Source organism: Choloepus didactylus, chromosome 1 (genome assembly GCF_015220235.1).
Source record: "Choloepus didactylus isolate mChoDid1 chromosome 1, mChoDid1.pri, whole genome shotgun sequence".
Taxonomy (NCBI): Eukaryota; Metazoa; Chordata; class Mammalia; order Pilosa; family Megalonychidae; genus Choloepus; species Choloepus didactylus.
The window spans coordinates 47,487,931-47,514,513 of NC_051307.1; the positions used below are offsets into that span (position 1 = coordinate 47,487,931).

Here is a 26,583-nt window from a genome sequence, read left to right on the forward strand (position 1 = left end):
TATGGGATGCAGCAAAAGCAGTGCTAAGGGGGAAATTTATAGCACTAAACGCATATATTAAAAAGGAAGAAAGAGCCAAAATCAAAGAACTAATGGATCAACTGAAGAAGCTAGAAAATGAACAGCAAACCAATCCTAAACCAAGTAGAAGAAAAGAAATAACAAGGATTAAAGCAGAAATAAATGACATAGAGAACAAAAAAACAATAGAAAGGATAAATATCACCAAAAGTTGGTTCTTTGAGAAGATCAACAAGATTGACAAGCCCCTAGCTAGACTGACAAAATCAAAAAGAGAGAAGACCCATATAAACAAAATAATGAATGAAAAAGGTGACATAACTGCAGATCCTGAAGAAATTAAAAAAATTATAAGAGGATATTATGAACAACTGTATGGCAACAAACTGGATAATGTAGAAGAAATGGACAATTTCCTGGAAACATATGAACAACCTAGACTGACCAGAGAAGAAATAGAAGACCTCAACCAACCCATCACAAGCAAAGAGATCCAATCAGTCATCAAAAATCTTCCCACAAATAAATGCCCAGGGCCAGATGGCTTCACAGGGGAATTCTACCAAACTTTCCAGAAAGAACTGACACCAATCTTACTCAAACTCTTTCAAAACATTGAAAAAAATGGAACACTACCTAATTCATTTTATGAAGCTAACATCAATCTAATACCAAAACCAGGCAAAGATGCTACAAAAAAGGAAAACTACCGGCCAATCTCCCTAATGAATATAGATGCAAAAATCCTCAACAAAATACTTGCAAATCGAATCCAAAGACACATTAAAAAAATCATACACCATGACCAAGTGGGGTTCATTCCAGGCATGCAAGGATGGTTCAACATCAGAAAAACAATCAATGTATTACAACACATTAAAAACTCGAAAGGAAAAAATCAATTGATCATCTCAATAGATGCTGAAAAAGCATTTGACAAAATCCAACATCCCTTTTTGATAAAAACACTTCAAAAGGTAGGAATTGAAGGAAACTTCCTCAACATGATAAAGAGCATATATGAAAAACCCACAGCCAGCATAGTACTCAATGGTGAGAGACTGAAAGCCCTCCCTCTAAGATCAGGAACAAGACAAGGATGCCCGCTGTCACCACTGTTATTCAACATTGTGCTGGAAGTGCTAGCCAGGGCAATCCGGCAAGACAAAGAAATAAAAGGCATCCAAATTGGAAAAGAAGAAGTAAAACTGTCATTGTTTGCAGATGATATGATCTTATATCTAGAAAACCCTGAGAAATCAACGATACACCTACTAGAGCTAATAAACAAATTTAGCAAAGTAGCGGGATACAAGATTAATGCACATAAGTCAGTAATGTTTCTATATGCTAGAAATGAACAAACTGAAGAGACACTCAAGAAAAAGATACCATTTTCAATAGCAACTAAAAAAATCAAGTACCTAGGAATCAACTTAACCAAAGATGTAAAAGACCTATACAAAGAAAACTACATAACTCTACTAAAAGAAATAGAAGGGGACCTTAAAAGATGGAAAAATATTCCATGTTCATGGATAGGAAGGCTAAATGTCATTAAGATGTCAATTCTACCCAAACTCATCTACAGATTCAATGCAATCCCAATCAAAATTCCAACAACCTACTTTGCAGACTTGGAAAAGCTAGTTATCAAATTTATTTGGAAAGGGAAGATGCCTCGAATTGCTAAAGACACTCTAAAAAAGAAAAACGAAGTGGGAGGACTTACACTCCCTGACTTTGAAGCTTATTATAAAGCCACAGTTGCCAAGACAGCATGGTACTGGCACAAAGATAGACATATAGATCAATGGAATCGAATTGAGAATTCAGAGATAGACCCTCAGATCTATGGCCGACTGATCTTTGATAAGGCCCCCAAAGTCACCGAACTGAGCCATAATGGTCTTTTCAACAAATGGGGCTGGGAGAGTTGGATATCCATATCCAAAAGAATGAAAGAGGACCCCTACCTCACCCCCTACACAAAAATTAACTCAAAATGGACCAAAGATCTCAATATAAAAGAAAGTACCATAAAACTCCTAGAAGATAATGTAGGAAAACATCTTCAAGACCTTGTATTAGGAGGCCACTTCCTAGACTTTACACCCAAAGCACAAGCAACAAAAGAGAAAATAGATAAATGGGAACTCCTCAAGCTTAGAAGTTTCTGCACCTCAAAGGAATTTCTCAAAAAGGTAAAGAGGCAGCCAACTCAATGGGAAAAAATTTTTGGAAACCATGTATCTGACAAAAGACTGATATCTTGCATATACAAAGAAATCCTACAACTCAATGACAATAGTACAGACAGCCCAATTATAAAATGGGCAAAAGATATGAAAAGACAGTTCTCTGAAGAGGAAATACAAATGACCAAGAAACACATGAAAAAATGTTCAGCTTCACTAGCTATTAGAGAGATGCAAATTAAGACCACAATGAGATACCATCTAACACCGGTTAGAATGGCTGCCATTAAACAAACAGGAAACTACAAATGCTGGAGGGGATGTGGAGAAATTGGAACTCTTATTCATTGTTGGTGGGACTGTATAATGGTTCAGCCACTCTGGAAGTCAGTCTGGCAGTTCCTTAGAAAACTAGATATAGAGCTACCATTCGATCCAGCGATTGCACTCCTCGGTATATACCCGGAAGATCGGAAAGCAGTGACACGAACAGATATCTGCACGCCAATGTTCATAGCAGCATTATTCACAATTGCCAAGAGATGGAAACAACCCAAATGTCCTTCAACAGATGAGTGGATAAATAAAATGTGGTATATACACACGATGGAATACTACGCGGCAGTAAGAAGGAACGATCTGGTGAAACATATGACAACATGGATGAACCTTGAAGACATAATGCTGAGCGAAATAAGCCAGGCACAAAAAGAGAAATATTATATGCTACCACTAATGTGAACTTTGAAAAATGTAAAACAAATGGTTTATAATGTAGAATGTAGGGGAACTAGCAGTAGAGAGCAATTAAGGAAGGGGGAACAATAATCCAGGAAGAACAGATAAGCTATTTAACGTTCTGGGGATGCCCAGAAATGACTATGGTCTGTTAATTTCTGATGGTTGTAGTAGGAACAAGTTCACTGAAATGTTGCTATATTATGTAACTTTCTTGGGGTAAAGTAGGAACATGTTGGAAGTTAAGCAGTTATCTTAGGTTAGTTGTCTTTTTCTTACTCCCTTGCTATGGTCTCTTTGAAATGCTCTTTTATTGTATGTTTGTTTTCTTTTTAACTTTTTTTTTCATACAGGTGATTTGAAAAAAGAAGGGAAAGTTAAAAAAAAAAAAAAAAAAAAAAAAAAAAAAAAAAGAAACATGTATTCAAATCTTGTTCCAAGTTTGTAATTGGGTCATTTTTCTTTATTATTGAATCATAAGCATTCTTTATATGTATTCTAGATATAAGCCCTTTATCAGATATATGATTTGCAAATATTTTCTCTCTTTCTGTATGTTGCTTTTTCAGTTTGCATATGACCACATAGTTGCCCCAAAATCTTTTGTAGTAAAGACTATTCTTTCCCCCATTGAATTGTCCTGGTATGATTGTTGAAAGTCAACTGACCATAAATGCATGGGTTAATTTTTTACTCAACTCCATTTCTTTTATCTATTTTTCTCACCTTATGCTGGACCACACTCTCTTGATTACTGTGTATTTTCAGTAATTTTTAATCAGCATGTGTGAGTCCAATAAATTTGACATGCTTCCAACATTGTTTGGCTAATCAGGTGCCTTATATTTCTATATAAATCTTATGATCAGTTTGTTGATTTCCAAAAAGACACCAGCTGGAATTTTGATAGGCAATACATTGAATCTGTAAATAAATTTGGGATTATTGCCTTCATAATAATATTGTGAATATCTACTTTAAATTCTTTCAACATTTGGTAGTATTCAGAATATAAGTTTTGCACTTTTATGAAATTTATTCGAGTATTTTATTTTTTGATACTATTGTAAATGGAATTGATTTTTTAATCAATTTTTCCATTGCTCCTTGCTAGTGTATTGAAGTATAACTGATTTTTTAAAATGTTGAACTTGTCTCCTGAAAGCTCGTTGAAATTGTTTATTAGTTCTAATAATTTTAATGAATTAATTAGGATTTTCTATATACACAATCATATTATCTGGAAATAGAGCAGTTTTACTTCTCCTTTCCTATCTGGATATTTTTATTTCTCTTCCCTGACCAATTGCTCTGTCGAGAAAATCCAGTACAATGTTGTGAAAAGTAGTGAGAGTGTACCTCTTTCTTTTGTTCCTTAAATTAGTGAGAAAGCTTTCAGGCACTCACCATTAAGTGTCATGTTTGCTGTGGATTTTCCATAGACTACCTTTATCAAGTTCAGCAAAATCACTTTTATACATTTTCTGTTGAGTAATATTTCTTCATGAAGGGGTGTTGGATATAGTCAAATGCTTTTTTCTGCATTTATTGAGATGAACATGTACTTTATTTCTTTCATTCTATTGATATGGCTTATCACATTAAGTGATTTTCAGATGTAAATTCAACTTGACATTCCTGGATTAAATACAACTTGGTCAAGTTTTAGAATCTTTATGATTTGTTTAATTCAGTTTGCTAGTATTTTCTTGACTTTTCAGGCATCTGTATTCACAAAGCAATATGATGCTTAAATTTCCACATATTTTTGTATTTAATTATTTTTCTGTTAATGACTTCTATTTCATTCCATTTTATTTAGAGAATAGACTATGAATGATTTCAATCATTTTAGATGGATTGAGGTCTGCTTTATGGTCTTATATATAGTCTATTCTGGAGACTATTTCATGTGTACTTTGGAAGACTATGTATTTTGCTATTTTGTGCAGTGTTTTATATTTGCATATTAGTACTAGTTGGTTTATAATATTTTTCAAGTTTTCTATTTCCTTGTTGATCTTCAGCTTAGCTGTTCTAGTCATTACTGAAAATAACAATGAAGTCTCCAATTATTATTGTTGAATTCTCTGTTTTTCTCTTCTATCTCATCAGTTTTGCTTCATGCATTGTAGAGCTCAGTTATTAGTTTACACACACACACACACACACACACACACACACACACACAAGCTGTTCCAGTGACCTTTTATTTAATTTTCAATTATTGTTTGTGGTCACTTCCTTTCATCATGTAAAACATCCTTTAGCATTTCTTGCAAGCTGGGGCTGCTAACAAAGTGTTACTTCTTTTTTATCTATAATTTGTCTGTATTTTGAAATATAGTTTCACTTAATGTAAGATTCTTGTTTGACCTTTGTTGTTCTTGTTTGTTTTAGTACTTTGAGTATATAATGGCACTGAATTCTGACATCCATTGTTTATATGAGAAGTTCCCTGATAAAATAATTGGGCTACATTACACATAATGAATGTTTTTCTCATGTTTGTTTCAAAATTTTTCCTTTGTTATTTTTTTACCTGCAAATTTTATTGAGAAATAGTCACATACCATAAAAGCCAACCAAAGCACACAATGTCACATGGTATCATCACCTAGTTGTGCAATCATCACACTCAATTTTAGACCATTTTCATTACTCCAAAAAAAAGGCAACAGGTAGATACATAAAAGAAAACCCCAAATACCCGATGCTTCTAACACCCCCTTTTATTGATTCCTAGTATTGGTATGGCACATTTGTTAGTGTTGATGAAAGAAAATTGAGATGTTACTGTTAACTATAGTCAGCAATAGGCAATTTTTCCCATATACCACTCTATTATTAACTCTTTCCAACAAGTGTTGTACATTTGCACTAGTTCATTTAAGTATTTATTTATATTGTGTTAAACATATGCAACTTCTACCACAAGATTCATTGTGTCATACAATCCCATATTTTAACCTCCAGTTTTCCTTCTGGTGACATACATGACTAAACAACCCCTTTCAACTAAATTCACGTACAATTCAGCCCTCTTACTTAAAATCACAATAACAAATAACCCTTATCACTATCCATTTCCAAATATTTAATTTAAACCTCATTAAAATTTTTGTACTTATTAGGCAGCTGCTCTCCATTCTCTAGCCTCATTCTGTCTCTTGGTAGCCTATATTCTAAGTTTTATGAGTATGAATTTACATATTCTACTTATTTCATATTAGGGAGTCATACAACATTTGTCCTCTTGTGTCTCACATTTCATTCAGCATTATGTCCTCAAGGTTAATCCATGTTTTTACGTGCTTCAGCACTTCATTCCTTATTACTGAGTAATATCCCATCTTATGTATATGCCGCATTTTGTTTATCCATTCACCAGACACTTGGATTTCTTCCATCTTCTGGCATTGCAGATAATGCCACTATGAACTTCAGTGAGCAACTGTCTGCTTGTTTTCGTTCTTTTGGATAATCTGGGTATATACTGATTAGTAGAATTGCTAGGTCATAGGACTACTCAATATTTAGTTTTATGAGGAATTGCCACTGTTTTCCACAGTGGTTGTACAATTTTACATTCCTACCAGTAGTGATCAAGTGTTCCTATTTCTCCAGATACTCTCCAACACTTACAGTTTCCTGTTTGTTTAATAGAGGCCATTCTAATAAGTGTGAGATGATATCTCATTTTGGTTTTGATTGCACTTCCCTGATAGTTAAAGAAGATGAACTTTTTTCATGTGTTTTTTATCCATTTGTATTTCCTCTTTCATGTCTATTTATGCATTCTGTGCATTTTATAATTGGGGTATTTGTCTTTTTAGGGTTGAGTTGTAGGATACCTTAATATATACTGATATCAAATGCTTATCTGATATGTGGTTAACAATATTTTCTCCCATTGAGCTGGCTGGCTTTTCACTCTTTTGACAAAGTCATTTGAAGCACAGAAGCATTCAATCTTGACGATTTCCAATTTATCTACTTTTTCTTTCATAGCTTGTGCCTTGGTTGTTAGGTCAAAGAAGTGCCTTCTATTGTTAAGTCTTGAAGATGTTTCTTTATATTTTCTTCTAAAGTGTTATGGTGTTGGCTCTTATATTTAGGTCTTTGATCCACTTTGAGTTAATTTTTATGTAGGGTATGAGATAGTAGTCCTCTTCCATTCCTTTGGATATCCAGTTCTCTCAAAACCATTTATTGAAGAGACTTCTTTTCCAGTTCAGTAGATTTGGAGGCCTTGTCAAAAACCAATCGACCATAGGTCTGAGGTTCTATTTCTGAACTATCAATTTGATTTTGTTGATCAATATGTCTTTATTTATGCCAGTAACATGCTGTTTGGACTGGTGTGGCTTTATAATAAGATTAAAAGTCAGGAAGTATGAGCCCTCTCACTTCATTCTTGTTTTTCAGTATTTTTCTCTATTTGAGGCCCCTTTCCCTTCCAAATAAATTTGAAAATCAATTTTTCCAATTCTGAAAAGTATGTCATTGGAATTTGTATTTGTATTGCATTGAATCTGTGGATCAATTTGCATAGAACTGACATTTTAATGACATTTAACCTTCCTATCCATGAACACAGAAGGTCTTTCCACCTATTTAAGTCTCCTTCATTTTTTTTAACAATGTTTTGTAGTTTTCTGTTTACAGGTCCTTTACATCCTCAGTTAAGTTTGTTCCTAGATACTTGATTCTTTACGATGTGATTGTGAATGGAACTTTTTCTTAATTAACTCCTTGGTTAGTTCAATACTAACGTATAGAAATGCTATTGATTTTTGCCTGTTGTTATTTTATTCTGTCACTTTGATGAATTCGTTTATTAGCTCAAGTAGCTTTTCGTACTTTTGGGGGGGGAGGATTTTCCAAATATAAGATCATGTCATCTGCAAATAATGAGAGTTTTACTTCTTTCTTTCCAACTCATATGCCTTTAATTTCTTCTTCTAGCCTAATTGTTCTAGCTAGATCTTCCAGCATAATGTTGAATAACAGTTGTGACAGTTGGGCATCCTTGTCTCATTCCTGATCTTAGAGGGGAGGGATTCAGTCTCTCATTGATGGGTACAGTGTTAGCTGTGGGTTTTTCATATTTGCTTTTTATCATATTGAGGAAGTTTCCTTTGATTCCTACCTATATAAATGTTTTTATCAAGAAAGGATGCTGAATATTTTCAAATGTGTTTTCAGTATCAACCAAGATGATCATGTGATTTTTCCTTTTCAATTCATTATTATGTTGTATAAAATTAATTTATTTTCTTGAGTTTAACTGACTTTGCATATCTCAGTTAAAACCTACTTGGTGGAGGTTTATAATTTTTTTAAAGTAGTGTTGGATTCAATTTACAAGTATTTTATTGATAATTTTTGCATCTATATTCATTAGGCATTGGTCTGTAATTTTCCTTTCTTGACATATCTTTATCAGGTTTTGCTATTAAGGTGATCTTTGCTTCATAGAATGAGTTAGGTGGTGTTCTCTTTCTTCAATTTTTTGGAAATTCCTGTTTGAGGAGAAATGGTGTTCATTCTTGGAGTGTTTGGTAAAATTCTCATGAAGCCATCTCATCCTGGGCTTTTCTTTATAGGCAGGTTTTGATGACTGATTCACTCTTTAATTGTGATTGAGTTGTTGAGCTCTTCTGTTTCTTCTAGAGTCTGTATAGGTTGTTCATGTGTTTCTAAGAAATTGTCCATTTCATCTAAGTTGCCTAGTTTGTAATCATACAATTGTTTATAGTATACTCATGATATTTTTTTTTTATTTCTTCAGGATCTGTGATAATGAACCTTTGATTTCTGATTTTATTCATCTGCTTCTTTTCTCTTTTTCACTTTGTCAGTCTAGATAAATGTTGGTCAATCTTATTGATCTTCCCAAAACTGACTTTTGCTGTTATTGGGGCTCTCTATTGTATTTTATTCTTCTTTTCATTTATTTCTGCTCTAAACTTTGTTATTATTTCTTTTCTTCTGCTTGCTCTGGGATTAGTTGGCTGCTCTTTCTCTAGATTCTTCAGTTGTTCAGTTAGGTCTTTGATTTTAGCTCCTCTTTTTTCCTTCTAAATGTAGGTGTTTAGGGCTGTACGTTTTCCTCTCCATACTGCATTGCTGCATCCCAAACACTTTGATATGTTGCATTGCATTCTTATTTTCATTCATCTCAATAAATTTACTTATTACCCTTGCAGTTACTTCTTTAACCCACTGATTCTTTAAGAGTATGCTGTTTAACCTCCATATATTTGTGAAAGCTCCAGTTCTCCAGTGGGTATTGATTTCTAGCTTCATTTCATTATGATCAGAGAAAGTGCTTTGAATAATTTTAATCTTTGTAAATTTATTAAGACCTGTTTTGTGCTCCACCATATGGTCTATACTGGAGAACGTTACATGAACACTTGAGAAAAAAATGTTTTGGGGTGCAATGCTCTATAAATGTCTATTAGGTCTAATTCATTTATCATAGTATTTATGTTCTGTATTCCTTATTGAGCCTCTGTTTTGTTGTTCTATCTATCAAAGACAGTGGTGTGTTGGTCTCCCACTATTATTGTAGAAACATTTGTTACTACCTTCAGTATTGCCAATGTTTACCTCATGTACTTTGGAACATCTTGATTAGGTGCATAAATATTTAGGATTGTCATTTCTTCTTGGTGAATTGCCTTTTTTTATTAATATAGAGTGTCCTTATTTGTCTCTTATAATACTTTTGTATTTAAAGCCTATTTTATCTGACATTTGTATAGCTAACCCAGCTTTTTTGTTTTGTTTTTTGTTTTTGCTTGCATGGAATATCTTTTTCCATTCATTCACTGTCAACCTATTTGTAACTTTGGGTCTGAAATGAGTCTTTTTTAAATAGAATATAGATGGATTTTATATTTTTTTAATCCATTATGCCACTCTGTGTCTTTCAATTGGGATGAACAACCTTCCTATCAGTTCTAAAATTGCACAATTCTCAAAAAGCAATACTTTGCAGGCAAGCACAGAAGGGAAACTCAGGACTTTGTTTTTGTTGTTTGTTTCTTTGTTTTGTAATTTTAAGATTTTGTTTAGGTGACTCACACAACTGGGGAGATGCACACATCCAAATTCCATAAGGCATGAGGCATGATTCCAAATTCTGTAGGGTAGGCAGTGAACCAACAACTCCAATGAAGGTGTTCAGTGAACTCCCCAGGAGACACTGGCTAGCCAAAAAAGAGTTGAATGTTCTCTCTCTTCTCCCTTAAAAATCTTTAACTGATTTGGTTAAATTCAGCTGACTGAATTCTCTCATTGTGAAAGATGCACCTTTCATTGAATACTCAGTCACAGATATGTTCAACTGACTGATGATTTAATAAATCAGTCTTCTGTTTTTTTTAAAGCATCCACAAATGTCCTTACAGTAACAGGTAGCCAGTGCTCACTTGACCATACACCTGGGCACCATCACCTGGTGAAGCTGACACACAAACTTAACCATCACAATCCCCATGTACATGTTTACTGCCTCATGGTGGAAGTGATCACCAATGGCTTAGCAGTCTGGTTAGATTCATAGATAGGATGCAATGGAGAATTATATATTCCCTATTGTAGCAAGGAAACTTTATAAACAACTGGTGGTATGGAAAGACACCATATAAGTTACTCATGTTTACGGATATGTCAAGGGTCTTATTAGGATGGATCTTTTTGGAATGACATAGGCAATGAGGGATACACTAAACTGCTTTTCACAACCTATGAGGCTGGAGACCCTGGTGGAAAGGCTAAGAATGATCACTTCCTAAGAACATGATGATAATGGACTTAATCTCTGTGACAGCCATGAAATTGCTGAATTTCCCATGACAGTGTCCATCAAATAGGAAATGTGAATTCTATAGGTGAAAATACCATCAAATAGGAAATGTGAATTCTGATGAGATGAAGTTTTGGGCCCAGGAACATGAACTAACTCTCCTAATAAATTTCTAACATATAAAAATTGAATTTTATTTTTACTTCAGACCCTGTGGAATTCCTAAAATTAATAATGACCTCTAGTTTTCTTTTGCAAATTTAATAGTTTCTACACTACAAAATACATCAACTGCAAACAAAAAGTTTCATTTCTCCCAGATTTTCTGCATTTTCTTTCCACTCTTTGACTTATTGCACTGCATAAGCCCACCACTATGCTACTATGTCTATACATAATGGAAGTTATGAGGAGAGACAACTTTTTCTTGGCCTATATTTATGGTAAGGCAGTCAGTTTTTCAATATTTCATAAAACATAAGGTGTAGTGTTGAGAAGGAAATATTTCTAGTGTCTCCAATTTTAGTAGGAAAGAATTCAGCGATATTTTAAAATTATAAAGTTAGCTGAATGGTTTTCATATGTGCATGCTCTGGATCATAATTTTTCAAAAATTAATGTCAGGAACTGGATTCCCACATTGGGATCATCATAACAGCATTGCCTATGGCCCTTATCTTTTGGGATCTACTACCTCTTTGATTATTAAGATGTTTATTTCAGTGCATTCTGAGTGGTACTACTCAATGGGCTATTATTGAAGGAAAATGGGAATTATCTGTACCTCTGCTTGATTCAGTCAAGCACTGCATGCAGGAACCTCTCACCCACTGATAAATACTCTCACCAAGATGAAGTTCTGCTCCTTCTAAGATCAAAAAACAAAGGAAACATACCGGTTCCTACCCTTCATATATTTAATCACTGACCTAAAAAAAATGCCCATTACTGATCCATTAGAGGCGACCACAGAAGTATATTCATTTACCCTAGAAGACTCCAGAATCACAGGCTTCACTTCTATCCCCACACCAATAGTATTTCCACCATTGATCTTCATAACTCAACCACCAAATGCCCAATAATTTGCTGAATCCCCTCAAACAATATCCTTCACACAGACACAATAAGTCATGAACACAAACTCCCAAATTTATGAATAAATGATTCCTCCTTAGTTTACACTAAATACATTCTGCATCATGAAATTTCTGGGTCTCTCTGAAGGGGTACAATCCTACTAATACTTTTCCTTCTTACTTCATGTTTTCATGATTTTCCCATTTTATTTCAAGTTTTCATGGTATTCCTAAATTGAGTATTTCTAGCACATTAAGTCTTGTTTTTCACTGAATGATAGTGCACAGTAATTACAGACCTGATATTTCATTCCCATGTAGAACACTTATTTTATTTAAAGGATAAATCACAAATTAAGGGGCTCTTACATTGAGTACACAGAATTCCTCACATGTAATTTCTCTGGCTTGCTTGTCAGTTTGAGTGGTAGATGAGGACTATCCACTTTCATTAGATTTGTATTATGGGTTCTCTCATATAATGTATCAGCAATTAAGGGCTATTAGGGGCTTTCTACATAGGTGACATTCATAAAAATTCTCTCCTATATAAATTTCCTTATATTAACTGAAATAGTATGGATGGCTAAAGGTAATAACACATAGATTACAAACAGTATTTCTTAAGTATGTGAGTTCTCTGATGTGTTTAAAAGTTAAAGCTATATCAGAAATCTCTCCAATATTCAAAGTATGTATAGAGTGAGTCCTCTCATATCATCTAAGGTCAAAATATTGACTGAAAGCTTTCCCACATTGATGATACTCATAGTTTGAATAATTTCATGTTGTCTAAGTATATAAAAATTAAGATTTTCTATATAGAATACCTTCTTATGGCTTCTTTCCACTGTGTGCTCTCTTATGTTGTCTAAGATATGAAGAATGATTGAAGGCATTCCCACAGGTATGGCATGCAAAGGGTTTCTCTGTAGTATGTGTTCACTCATGCTTTCTGAGATAAGAATATAGAGTGAAGGTTTTCCCACAGTTTTGGCATTCACAGGGTTTCTCTTGAATGTGAGTTCTCTCATATTCTCCTCAGTCAAAAGAATAAGTGAAGGCTTTTCCACAGGTATGACATGCATAGAGTTTCTCACCACTGTGTGTTCTCTCATGCTTTGTAAGATAAGAATACACACTGAAGGTTTTCCCACAGGTTTGGCTTTCATAGGTGTTGTAGTTTGCTAATGCTGCCAGAATGCAAAACACCAGAGATGGAGTGGCTTTTATAAAAGGAGGATTATTTGGTTACACATTTACAGTCTTAAGGCCATAAAGTGCCCAAGGTAACACATCAGCAATTGGGTACCTTCACTGGAGGATGGCCAATGGTGTCTGGAAAACCTCTGTTGGCTGGGAAGGCACGTGGCTGGCATCTGCTTCACAGTTCAGGTTTCAAAATGGCTTTCTCCCAGGATGTTCCTCTCTAGGTTGCAGTTCCTCAAAAATGTTACTTTTAGTTGCACTTGGGGTATTTGTCCTCTCTTAGCTTCTCTGGAGCAAGAGTCTACTTCCAATGGCCATCTTTAAAATGTCTCTCATCTGCAGCTCCTGTGCTTTCTTCAAAGTGTCCCTCTTGGCTGTAGCTCCTCTTCAAAAGTCCACTCTCAGCTGCACTGAGTTCCTTCTGTTATGTCAGCTCATTTATATGGCTCCACTGATCAACTTAGACCCACCCTGAATTGGTGGAGCAACACCTCCATGGAAATTATCCAATGAGAGTCATCACTCACAGCTGGGTGGGGCACATTCCAAAGAAACACTCAAAGAATTACAATCTAATCAACACTGACAACATCTGCCCACACAAGATTACATAAAAAATAATGGCATTTGCGGGACACAATATATTCAAACTGGCACAATAGGTGTTCTGGTTTGCTAATGCTGCCCATTATGCAAAATACCAGAAATGGATTGTTTTTTATAAAGGGGATTTATTTGGTTACAAAGTTACAGTCTTGGACCATAAAGTGTCCAAAGCATGGCATCAACCATAGGGTACCTTCACTGCAAAAAGGCCATTGGAGTCCAGAAAACCTCTGTTAGCTGGGAAGGCACATGGCTGGAGTCTGCTTGCTCCCTGTTTACATTTCAAAATGGTATGCTCCAAAATGTCAGCAAAGGTGTGCTTTCAATGACCATCTCCAATATATCTCTCAGCTGCAGCTGCTGTCACAGATCCTGTGCATTCTTCAAAGTGTCTCTGTTAGCTGAAGCTCCATCTGGGCCTGTGTGGCTCTTTTTAAAGTACTCCAGTTATCCAATTAAGAGCCACCCTGAATGGGTGGGGTCCATATCACCATGGAAATTATCCAAACATTTCACTCACAGTTGATTGAGTCACATCTCCAGGGAAACGCTCAATCAAAGGTTTCCAATCTAATCGACATTAATACATCTGGCCCCACAAGATTGCATCAAACAGCATGGTGTTTTGGGGGACATAACACATCCAAACTGGTGCAATAGTGTTTCTTTCAACTGTCAGTTTTCTCATGCTCTCTTCAGTCCAAATATAAGTGAAGACTTTCCCACAGGTGTGGCATGAATAGGGTTTCCCTCCAGTGTGAGTTTTCACATGTTTTCTAAGAGAAGAATAGTGACTGAAGGTTTTCCCACACATTTGGCAATCATAGGTTTTCTTTTCAGTGTGAGTTCTCTCATATTCTCTTAGGACAGAACAATAAATATAGGCTTTCCCACAGGTATGGCATTCATAGGGTTTCCCTCCTGTGTGAGTTCTCCCATGTTATATAAGACTAGAATGATGACTAAATGCTTTCCCACATAGGTGACATACATGAAGTTTCTCTCCTGTGTGAGTTCTCTCATGTCATCTATGATCAAAATTTTGATTGAAGGCTTTTCCACATAGATGGCATTCATGACGTTTCTCTCCAGTTTGAGTTCTTTCATGTCATCTAAGTTCAAAATTTTTACTGAAGGTTTTCCCACATAGATGACTTTCATAGGGTTTCTCTCCACTTTGAGTTTCCTAATGTTGTCTAAGTTGACAAAGTCCAATGAAAGTTTTCCCACATATAAGGCATTCATATGGTTTATCTTTAGTTTGAAGCCCATTTTATTGAAAAGATGACTGGTTACTGAGGACTTTTTCAACTTGTGTGCTTAAATATGATTTCTTTCTCATGGGAATAAATGCATATGGAGTCACTGTGAATCTGAGTGGAATCTTCTTGCAAGTAATTGCATTGAAAGAAATTGTTTTGACTGCAGGATATTTGCAATAACATGATGTTAAAACTGTCTTTCCTGCAGGTAAGGTTCATGAATGTCATTTCTTGCTTTTTATAGTCAGTTTTTCTGCCTGAATTCTGGATTTGGAGAAACCCCATTCCTTCTGTCCATATTTTCTTCCCTTATGCCAACTGGGAAAGCATATCTGATGTGCAAAACTGCCATCCACTTTGTAGGAAGATACATAGTGAGATGAGATGATTGATATTCTCCAACATCACTTCTCTGAACAGCTCTCCCTGGGATATGTCTAGCAATGCCCACTCTTCCTGGGTGAAGTATACAACTACGTCTTTGAAGGTCATTAACTCCTGTGGTTGCATTGTCAGTAGCTCAGCTGACAAATGTCTTTCTCTGGATTTTTACCAAACATGAGACAAGCAGAAGATCAGCAAAGCTGGTATCTGCAGACTGGTACTTCCAGAGCACCTCCACTCTGACCCATAACCCTGAGACAAAGGGCCACATGGGCCCATGCCAGTCTGCATAGCAGTCACCTCACCTCTGGGACACCATCTGTGCCACTGCTTGGGCCAGCGACCTGCTCCAGTCAGCAAATGGGAAGTGGCAGGAAGGGCAGACTCACATTGGAGAGCTGTGGTCACCATCACCATCCTGGGTCCATGACAGCTGCCTTACATGTCCTAGGCTGCTGCTTTCTCTGTGGTCTCAATGGGATCTGAATGCTGGCAGTCTTACCTTTGTTTCTGACTTTTAATATTTTTACTATGATGTTCCAGATGTGGATATCTTTGAGTTTACCCTAAATGCATTTCATTGAGCTTCTTGGATGTGCAGATTAATGCTTCTAATCAAATTTGGGGAGTTCCCAGTCACTATTTCTTTGAATATTTTTCCATATTTCTTTCTTTCCACTCTTTCTGGTAATCCCATTGAATCTGTGTTAGTAAGCTACAATGTCATTCTACAGGTTTATTTCACTTTCTACACTTGTCACTCTGTTCTTCAAATTGCATAATCTCTGTCATTCTATATCCAAATTTTGTAATTCTTCTTCAACAAATTCAAAAGTACTGTTGAACCCCTCTAGTAAATTTTTCATTTCAGTTATTGTAATTTTAAACACTAGGATTGCATTTTTTCTTGTTTTTACTTCTTGATTGGAAGTCTCTATGAATAAGACATTTTCATCCTACCTATCCTTACTTATTTAACCATAGTTTCCTTTCTTTAAGCATATTTTTAATGGCTACTTTGAAGGCTTTTTCTGTTAAATCTGACATCTCGGCTCTCTCACACGCAGTTTCTCTTGCCTCACTTTTATTTTCTGTATATAAGTCACAGTTTGCTGCTTCTTTTCATGTTGTAATTTTTGTTGAAATGGAACATTTTAGTAGATATATTATAGTAATTCCTGATACTGCCCACCTGGGGATTTTTGCTATTACTTGCTTGTTTATTCATTAAATTACTTGGCTTGGCTATTTTAGTGAAGTTGATTTCTCCCAAATTGAAGCCTCACACATCCCTCTTCAGTGGGCACCTCCTGGAGCATACATATGGTCACACAAATGCCCCCTCTCTAGAATGTCTGCCTCTGTTGGTATAAAACCAAGCAGTCAGCCTCCACTAACTGCTGTATTATTTTCAATAGTGCCTTGGGGCATAAATTGTTCCATAGTTTCCATAATTATATTGCTTCACACTTAAATTATATCTATTTTGCAAGGGCAGTTTTAAGGCCAATCTTTGAGGTATATTCTGGCTCCATGACATTCTTCTAGCTTTCTTTTCTCTCTGGTGAACTAACTAGATTTCTGTTAAGCTTGTCACTTTCATGGAACTATAAGCCTCCTATTAATAACTTATTAATCCTGTATTTTCAATGTCTTAGGTTTACACACACACAGTCCTTAATAAAAAGAGCTCCTGTTATTATTGTCTGTCTTTCCCTCACCAAAATTTGTGTCACTGCTCAAAAGCTAGGGGCACAGACATTGTTCCACCTATCTTGAAATGATACAACTGCTTTATAAGCCTGTCATTGGGACGGGTGTATCCTCCAGTATTCTAAGCTTGCTTCTCCTTGTATGGAATCTCCATTCTATGAGTTATCTGGTAAAAGCGTGATCCAGGCTGCAGTTTCTTGTCATACAGCTTCTGGGGTAGAACCTCTACCCTATAAGTGGGGGATAGGGAAAGATAGGGATCCCCAAACCTCTCAGACACACTCATCTGGCTTTTAGCTCTGGAATGTAGAACTGTGGGAAGTGAAAAATTCTGGCAATCTGTGTCTCCGGATGAGATGTAGTCCTTGTCTGGAGCTGTGATGGGAAGGATTCCCACTTTTGTAATCACACCTTCCCAGAGTGCAGTTTCTGTCACAGTGAGCTTCAAAAGGTAGGTGGAGAAGGAGTAGGTCATGGCTAAAATACTACAGGCTTTCACAGTTTTTCCCCAGATTTAGTAGATTTTCTTAAATAAATGGTACTTTATTTTCTCTAGGACAAGAACCAGGTATTTCAATTAAAAAAAATTATGACTATTGTCAAAATATTTTTATTGGACTGTTGGGGAGTAGGTCCAGTAGTACCTCATGCTATCCCAGAAATCTTCCTGCATCATGAAATTGTAATTTTATGTATATAGTGAATATTCCAAAAGCTCTGGTAAGATTTTTTAATGGATAATAACAAAGGATTGAAAGTTAGTTTGTCAATCATACTTCCAATCAACTGACATAGATGTTAAAATGTCTCCATTTTTTTAGAGAAAACTATTTGAGTCTATAATTTTTCCCAAACCAGTTATCAGTTGAACATGAAAGTAAAGTGAGCCATTTCATATGTGCAGAAACTCATTTGTTTTCCTATTTCTCACCAGTTGTGAGGAAATACCTTAATGCAGAAAATGAAGGCAAAAAGCAATAATTAGAGATAGTATACAAAAAAGGGGACAGGAAACTATCCAAGAACAATAGTTGTACAGTAGGCCCAGAAAGCAATTGGTCCAAAAAATCAAATGAATTCAAAATACCTAGAAATGAGTAGAATACATGCTATTCAATAGAAAGAACAGGGAAATGAGGAAAAAAAAAAACAAACAGGTGTATGATGATTATCCTTCCAATTAAATAAATAATGATATTTAAAAATATTATAAAAATAAGAAATTTTACCTTATTTTTATAATTGGTTAGAAAGTTTGGGAAATTATTTCATTTAAATGTAATTGTAGGGATATTATCCTTAATGCAAATATAACAGCTTTCCCATGAGCTCTATGTTTTTGTGTATTGCAATGAAAATTTTGTCATTGTTAATTTTAATATTTAGCATCAAGTTATACTCAAAGCATGGTAATGGAATAGAAGACACATGGAGCCTTATGCTGTTAATAATAATAATAATAATAATAATAATAATAATAATAATAATAATAATAGAAGGAGGAATAAAAGAAGAGGGAGAAAAGGAAAGAAGAGTCAATTGAAATTGGGAAGCAGAAAGGTAAAAGGTAGTTTTGCTAATGCAAAATTTTGATACTATTAAATAAAAAGTGATTGAAACATTTAAAGAATTAATTATAGTGCATTTATTCTAACAACTATATTTATGTACATATGCTAAACTCTGTTAATCTTCCCTGGATATTGACTGGCATGCACCTTTCTGAAGAGAACCTGAGAAGAATCTGAGCTTTCATGGAAATCTTCCTATTTGGACAGCACCCAGAAGATATAATTGTTCCCTACTGTTCATTTAAGGAACGGGAAAACTCACTCCAAACCCAGGACTGTCAGTGGATTAGTGCTTTCCTGTAGGTAAACAGAGAAAGAGATAGTGGCTAGGATTGTACAAGTTGTGGAGTTATACAGGTTTGCTTCTCTAAGACAATTCTATTGGTCTTTATCAACTCAGAGGTGCTTTTTTTTTAAAATAAAATCTTGTTTTTAGGAGTGACTGAGATAATTTATGTACAGCATTTTGTAAGTATAAAAAATAAGCACTCTGCATACTAATTATATTTATTCACATAATTTCTAAAAAAGGACTTAACTATGGATTTACTTTGAAGAAATTTGAATAATATCAGGATTATAAATTTCAAAAGTGTACTGAGTTTTATCTGAAAGATATTTGGGGAGAGCTTGAAGTGCTAAGAAAATAATAGGTGATGGTCATCACCAGCAGAGGTCATTGCAACACTTCGCTAATTTTGCTGACCAGATCTATCGCTGATGGGACAAGCTTCCAGAATAAATAAAGTCTGAAGAAATACTTCAAGAAAAGGGTGTCATTTCACAATAATGCCAAGACTGACTGATGTGGGAGGCCCCATTAGGCATGGTAAGCAAATGATCACTGAAAGATATTTGACTCCTTGGAAGCTTCAACTGTCATATACCATTGAAAAAGATGAAAAAGAAGAAGAGAGAGACAACATGGATAGAACTGTGATTAAAAAATCAACTCTATAAGGGAGGTGAAAAGCTACTGATAATTAGTAATAATTGAAAAGAATCAGGACAGGAGATTAAATAAAAAAAAAAAATAAAGGACTGCAGGTTAGAATTGAAATTGTGAAAGAGAGCAGAGCTATTTTCAGGAATTGCCACAGGCACATGCAGAAATGAGAATGCTTAGAGGGATTCTGGATGGATTAATACAAGGATTTTTTGCACCAACTACCCAGAGTTAAGCCAGGCTTCACAGATGAGGAGCCTAAGGCTCCACAAGACTGCCCTCACTTCAGACACTAGCTGCAAGCTCCAGGTTTCCTGGGTCTTCTACACTTCTGACCAACTGGCTACAAATTCAGAAGTTTCTCCTATCTGCTCATGATCAATAATTCACTAGAACAACACTAAATCCTCAGGAAATGTTTATATTTATGAATACAATTATCATAGGAAATGAAAGATACAATTCAGGACCACCGAAAGAAGAGACACATAGGGTGAGGTCTGGCAGGGTCCCCCAATGGAAAGTAGCTGATATTTTCACCTTGTGGAGTCAGGACACATTACCATCTAGGCACATCATATGTATTACCAACCTGGAAAGCTCACCTGAGCTTCAGTATCTAGAGCTTTTACTGGGGTTTCATTGTGTTGGTTTGATTGAGTCTATGCGCACATAATTGAACTCAAAGGTTGGGCTAATAACTATGGCTCAAAGCCCCAAGACTCTAATCACAGAGTTGGCCTTTCTGTTATGGTCAGGCCTCACCCTAACTAAGACTTTGGTTGTGACAAGATACATCCTAAGTTTTCTGGTTAACATAAATTATCAGGTGTGGTTCAAGGGCCCATCATGGGTAATTTGTATCACTCTGGAAATCCCAATATTTAAAAATTAACCCTAATTGCTGCAACAAAGGCTACCCTTTCTTTGAGTAAAGTTAATTCTTCACTGCATAGTTACAATTCTTATTTATTTCTTTTTTTCCTTTTAAAGGGTAAGTTGATACTTTTCCATATTTAGTGAGGTCTGGATTATATCATGACAAAGGTAAAACTATTTCTCCTGTCATTGTTCCAATGTAAATTGTCTTGTCAGAACAGAATATTCACCCATTAGCCATCGTTTGGGATCTTGGCAGAGAATGAGCACAGCTATGTTCACCATACTAATCCCTACTAAGAGAATTTGTGGTAAAGGTACGAGTATTAGTTGACCTTGGGCAAATATTTTCTTTTCTTAAGGAGAAATAAAGGTCTTGCTTGCTAAATGTTTCATTTTTCAATTTGAGTTACTATGGTAATTTTATAACTTTCTACAGTTTTCAGCTTAATTTTAGTTTAAAATTCACATAAGGTAATTTAAAGAAGGATTTTTTTAAGATTGCATGAAAAAATATGTTTTAAATTTTCAAGCTTTTAAACTTCATGTAAAGTTTCAGAGAGTCAAGTAGATATTTTTATGATTTCCATATACATTCATTATGTCTTTTTAATTTTTCTATTTTTGATATCTATTTAATACAGATTACCTAGAGATATCAATATCATGTAGGTACAAATGTATGTAAAAATTTACTGAGACAAAGATACATAGCAAATATTACTTAGTTCAAGTTTGTCACTATATTATCCATCTTTTTAGATAAAGAATCACTCTCTTTAAAAAATTTCCTTCCTTTACTTGTAAGATATTTCTGCTTGTGCAAAAATATATATCTGAGAATATACCTCTTTGTCTGCAATGCCACTTCAATGACTAATCACAATTAGAAATATTATGTAGTTCAAGGTAAATTTTTAAAACTTATATTCATACTCATTCTCCAAAAAAAAAAAAAAAATGAAAGAAGCAGAGCCTTTTGCATGACTTACTGTGCCAAACAATTCCATTTGTTTTTTATTTATTATTAGAGAAGTTGTAGGTTTACAAAAAATTGTGCAGAAAATTCAGAGTTCCATACACCATCAAACACATGCACAGCTTTCTCTATTAATTCTTTGTGTGGTCCTTTATTACAATTAAAGAAACAGTATTATTTTAATTATACTATTAAGTATTGTTCATAGTTATGTTAGGGTTGATTGTGTTGTACAGTTTTTTTTTCTTAATTTTTTATTCTTGTAAAATACATACAACATAAAATTTCCTCTTTTAACCACAATCAAAAATGTAATATGGTGGTGTTAATTACATTAGCAATGTTGTGCTACCATAACCACCATCAACTACCCAAACTTTTCCATTTCCCCAAACAAAATTTCCACATCAACTAAGCACTAAACATCTCCTCCCCCAACCAGGCCTCTGGTAAATTGTATTCTAGTTTCTGATTCTATGAATTTGCATATTCTGATTATTTCATTTTATCAGTAAGATTAGAAAATATTTGTCCTTCGGGTCTTGCTTATTACATTCACCATGATGTCTTCAATCTTCCTCCATATTGCTCCATGTATCAGAACTCTTTTTTTTTTTAATAGCTGAATAATATCCCCTTGTATATATTCTTTTTGTTTATCCATTCATCTGTTGTTGGACAATTGGGTTGCTTCCATTATTTGGTAATTGTGAATAATGTCTCTATGAACATCACTGTGCAAATATATATTCAAGTCCCTCCTTTCCGTACTCTGATGTATATAATGAGAAGTGAGATAACAGGATCTTTTGGTAATTCTATACTTAACTTTCTGAGGAACTCCCAAACTGCTTTCCATACTGGCTGTACCATGTTACATTCCCACCAAAAAATGAATGAGCGTTCTTTTTTCTTTACCCCCTTTCCAACACTTGTCATTGTTTTTATTGTAGCCATTCTAGTGGGTGTGAAATGGTATCACATTGTTGCTTTGATTTGCATTTGCCTGTTGCTTAATGATGTTTAACATCTTTTCATGTGCTTATTGGCCATTTGTATATCCTCTTTGGAGAAATTCCTAGGTAAGTCTTTTGCCCATTTTTTAATGGTTTGACTTTTTGTCATTGAGTAATAGTCTTTCTTTATATATTCTGGATATTAAACCATTATCAGATATGTGGTTTCCCAATATTTTCTCCTATTCCATAGGTGGTATTTTTAGTTTCATATTAAGTCCTTTGATACTTGACAGTTCTAAATTTTGATGAAGTCCCATTTACGCATTTTCTTTTTTGTTTTGTCTTGTTGTTCATGCTTTTTGTGCAAAGTCTAAGAAACCATTTCCAATCACAAGTTCCTGAAGATGCTTCCTTATGTTTTCTCTAGTTTTATAGTTTTGGTTCTTAAAATTAGGTCTTTGATCCATTTTGAGTTCATTTTTTGTATGAAGTGTGAGGTAGGAATCTGTCTTCATTTTTTTGCATAAGGATATCCTGGTTTCCTAGCACTATTTGTTAAAGCCAGTATTCTTTCTTAACTGATTAGACTTGGCACCCTTGTCAAAAATCAATTGGCTATAGATTAAAAATTTGTTTCTAAACTCTCAGTTAATTTCCTTTGGTCAATATATCTCTTCTTGTGCCACTATAATGTTGTTTAATTACTTGAACTCCATTTTCTTTTTCAAGATGATTTTGGCTATTCAGGGCCCCTCATCTTGCATGGAAATTTGATGATCGGCTATTCAATTTTGGCAAAGAAGGCTGTTGGAATTTTTATTGGGATTGCATTGAATCTGTAAATCACTTTCGGTAGAACTGACACCTGAAAAATATTTAGTCTTCCAATCCATGAACCTAGGATGCCCTTATATTTATTTAGGTCTACTTTGATTTACTTTAGCAATATTTTGTAATTTTCCAGGTATTAGTACTTGATATTCTTGGTTAATTTGTTCCTATATATTTGGTTTTCTCAGTTACAATTGTAAATGGATTTTTTTTCTTGATTTCTTTTCAGATCATTCAGTATTAGTATATAGAATCAGTATTTATTTTTGCATTTTGATCTTGTACCTGAACAATTTGCTGAACTCATTTATTAACTCTCTTGGCTTTGTTGTGCTTGGTAAGGGTTTTCGATATGTAGAGTTGTGTCATCTGTAAATAGGGAAAGTTTTACTTCTTCTTTTATTTCTTTTTCTTGCCTAAACAGTATGATTAGAACTTCCAGAGCAATGTTAATAACAGTGGTGACAATGGGCATCCTTTGCTTATTGCTAATCTTAGAGGGAATGTTTTCATTCATTCAGCACCGAGTATAATGTTAGCTGTGTTTTAAAAAAATATATACCCTTGATTGGTTTGAGGAAGTTTATTTCTATTCCCAGTTTTCTAAGTGCTTTTTTTTTTTAATCAAGAAATGCTGCTGTTCTAATTCAAATGCCTTTTATGCACTAATTGAGATAATTGTGCATGTGATTTTTTTCAACATCATTCTATTAATGTGGTGTATTACATTAATTGATTGTTTATATTGAACCACCCTTGCATATATGGGATAAATCTAATTTAATCATGGTGTATAATTGTTTTAACGTGCTTGTGGATTTAGTTTGCTAGTATTTTGTTGAGGATTTTTGCATATATATTAATCAGGGATATTGGCCTGTAATTTTCTTTTCTAGTGGTATCCTTATCTGGCTTTGATATGAGGGTGATTTTGACCCCATAGAATAAGGTAGGAACTATGCCCTCTTCTTATTTTTTTTAGAAAACGTTGAGCAGGATTGATGTTAATTCTTACTTGAATGTTTGGCAAAATTAATCAGTGAAGACATCCGGTCCTGGACTTTTCTTTATTTGGAGCTACTTGATTACTGATTGAATCTCTTTAGTAGTTATTCATTTGCTGAGATATTATATTTCTTCTTGTGTAGTTTAGGTACTTTTTGTGTGATTCCAGGAATTTTTCCACTCCATCTAGGTTACCTAATATTTTTTTTTGGCATGCAGTTGTTTATAATATCCCCTTATAATCCTTTTACTTTCTTTGTGGTTGTTAGTAATGTCATCCTTTCATTTCTGATTTTAGTTATTTGCTTTCTCCTTTTATCTTTATCAGTTTAAAGAATATTTTTATAATTTTGGTGATCTTTTCAAAGAACTGACATTTGGTTTTGTTGATCCTTTCTATTGTTTTCTTATTCTCTATTTCATTTATTTCAGCTCTAATCTTGGTTATTTCCTTCCTTATGCTCACTTTGGAAATAACTTTCTCCTCTTTTTATTGATCCTCCAGTTGTAAGGTTAGATCTTTTATTTAAGTCTTTCTTTTTTTAATGTAAGCATTTAGAACTATTAATTTCTCTCTCAGCATTGCCTTTGCAGAATTCCGTAAGTTTTAGTATATTGTGCTGTCATTTTTATTCACCTCAAGATATTTACTATTTTCTCTTGTGATTTCTTTAACACATTGCTTGTTACCGAGTGTGTTAATTTCTACATTTACATGACTTTTTCAGTTCTTCCTCTGTTATTGATTTATAACATAATTGAATTGCAGTAAGGGAAGATACATTGTAGGATTTAAATATTTTTCAATCTATTGAGGCTTATTTTGTGACTCGACGTATGATCTATCCTAGAGAATGATCTATGTGCATTAGAGAAGAATGCATATTTTGATGTTATTGAGTGAAATGTGCTGTATAAGTCTGTTAGTTCCAGTGAGTTTAAAATATCATTCAAGTCTTCCGTTTCCTTAATGATATCATTCAAGATGTTCTATTCATTATTGAATATGGTGTACTAAAGTCTATTAATATAGAACAATCTATTTCTCCCTTTACAGCTGTCAATATTTGCATCATAGATTTGTAGGCTCCACTGTAGGTACATTAAATTTACAATGGATCTGTCTTCTTGTTGAATTGAGCCCTTTATCAGTATTTATGTTTTTGTCCCTTATAAAAGATTTTGACTCAAAGTTTCTTTTATCTGACATTAGTATAACTATTCCAACTCTCTTTGGTTACTATTTGCATTATATATATATATATATACACACACACACACACACACACATATATACATATATATATATATATACACACATATACATATATATATATATATATATCCTTTCACTTTCAATCTACTTGTCTCTTTGAACTTAATGTGAGTCTCTGGTAAACAGTGTGTTGTTTGGTCATGATTTTTCATCCATTGTCATTGTCTGACATTTGGCTAGTAAATTTTATAAAGTTATATTTATTGTAACTATGATAATGCAGGACTTCCTTTTGCCATTTTGTCATTTGGTTTTTCATGTCTTTTACTTGTTTTGTCCCTCTATTCCTCTATTAATCACATTTATTTGACTTTTGTTTTGTAACATTTTGTACATGTTTTCTGTATGTATTTTTCACATAATTTATGTGATTACACTGAGGCTTAAATATGACCTCCTAAATCTATAGTAATCACTTTTGATTTGATAGCAACTTAACTTCAATAGCATGAACATTTACTGACCATGTACCTCTCTATTCCCAACCTTATAATTGTAATTCTTCCAATTGATATCTTTATGCATTGCACATCCAAAACCATTCATTTATCATTACCTTTAGACATTTGCATTTTAAAACCCTTAAGAATGAAAGCCCATTTAAATATAAAAAATAATACAAATATAATACATAGTGCTGACATTTATAATTGCTAATATGATTACATTTATCAGTGGTCTGTATTTATTTATGCCACTTTGATACCCTATCTAGTGTCCTGTTCTTTTAGTCTGAAGAATTCCTGTTAGCACTGTTTGTAAGTCAGGTCTAGTGGTGAAAAACTCTCAGATTTTATTTGGGAATGTCTTAATCTATCCCTCCTTTTGGAAAGACACTCTTCCTGGATAAAAAAATTCTTTGTTGGCATTTTTGTTTCTTTCTGTCATTTAAATATTTTGTCCTTTGCCTTCTTGTTACCATCATTTCTGATAAAAAATTGACACAATCATTTTGGACACTGTGCTGCTTTGGATATATTATGTCCCCCAGAAAAGCCACCTTCTCTAATGGAATCTTGTGGGGGCAGACTGATTAGTCTGTTGATTAGTATGGAACCTCTGATTGAATTATGTCCATGTAGATGAGGACACTATCCTTTCAGGGTGG

General features: G+C 34.3%; 1 pseudogene; it reads right to left on the reverse strand.

The window, feature by feature from the left end:
- Positions 1-26,583, reverse strand: part of LOC119508559 — a 166,497-nt pseudogene that overhangs the window by 37,856 nt on the left and 102,058 nt on the right.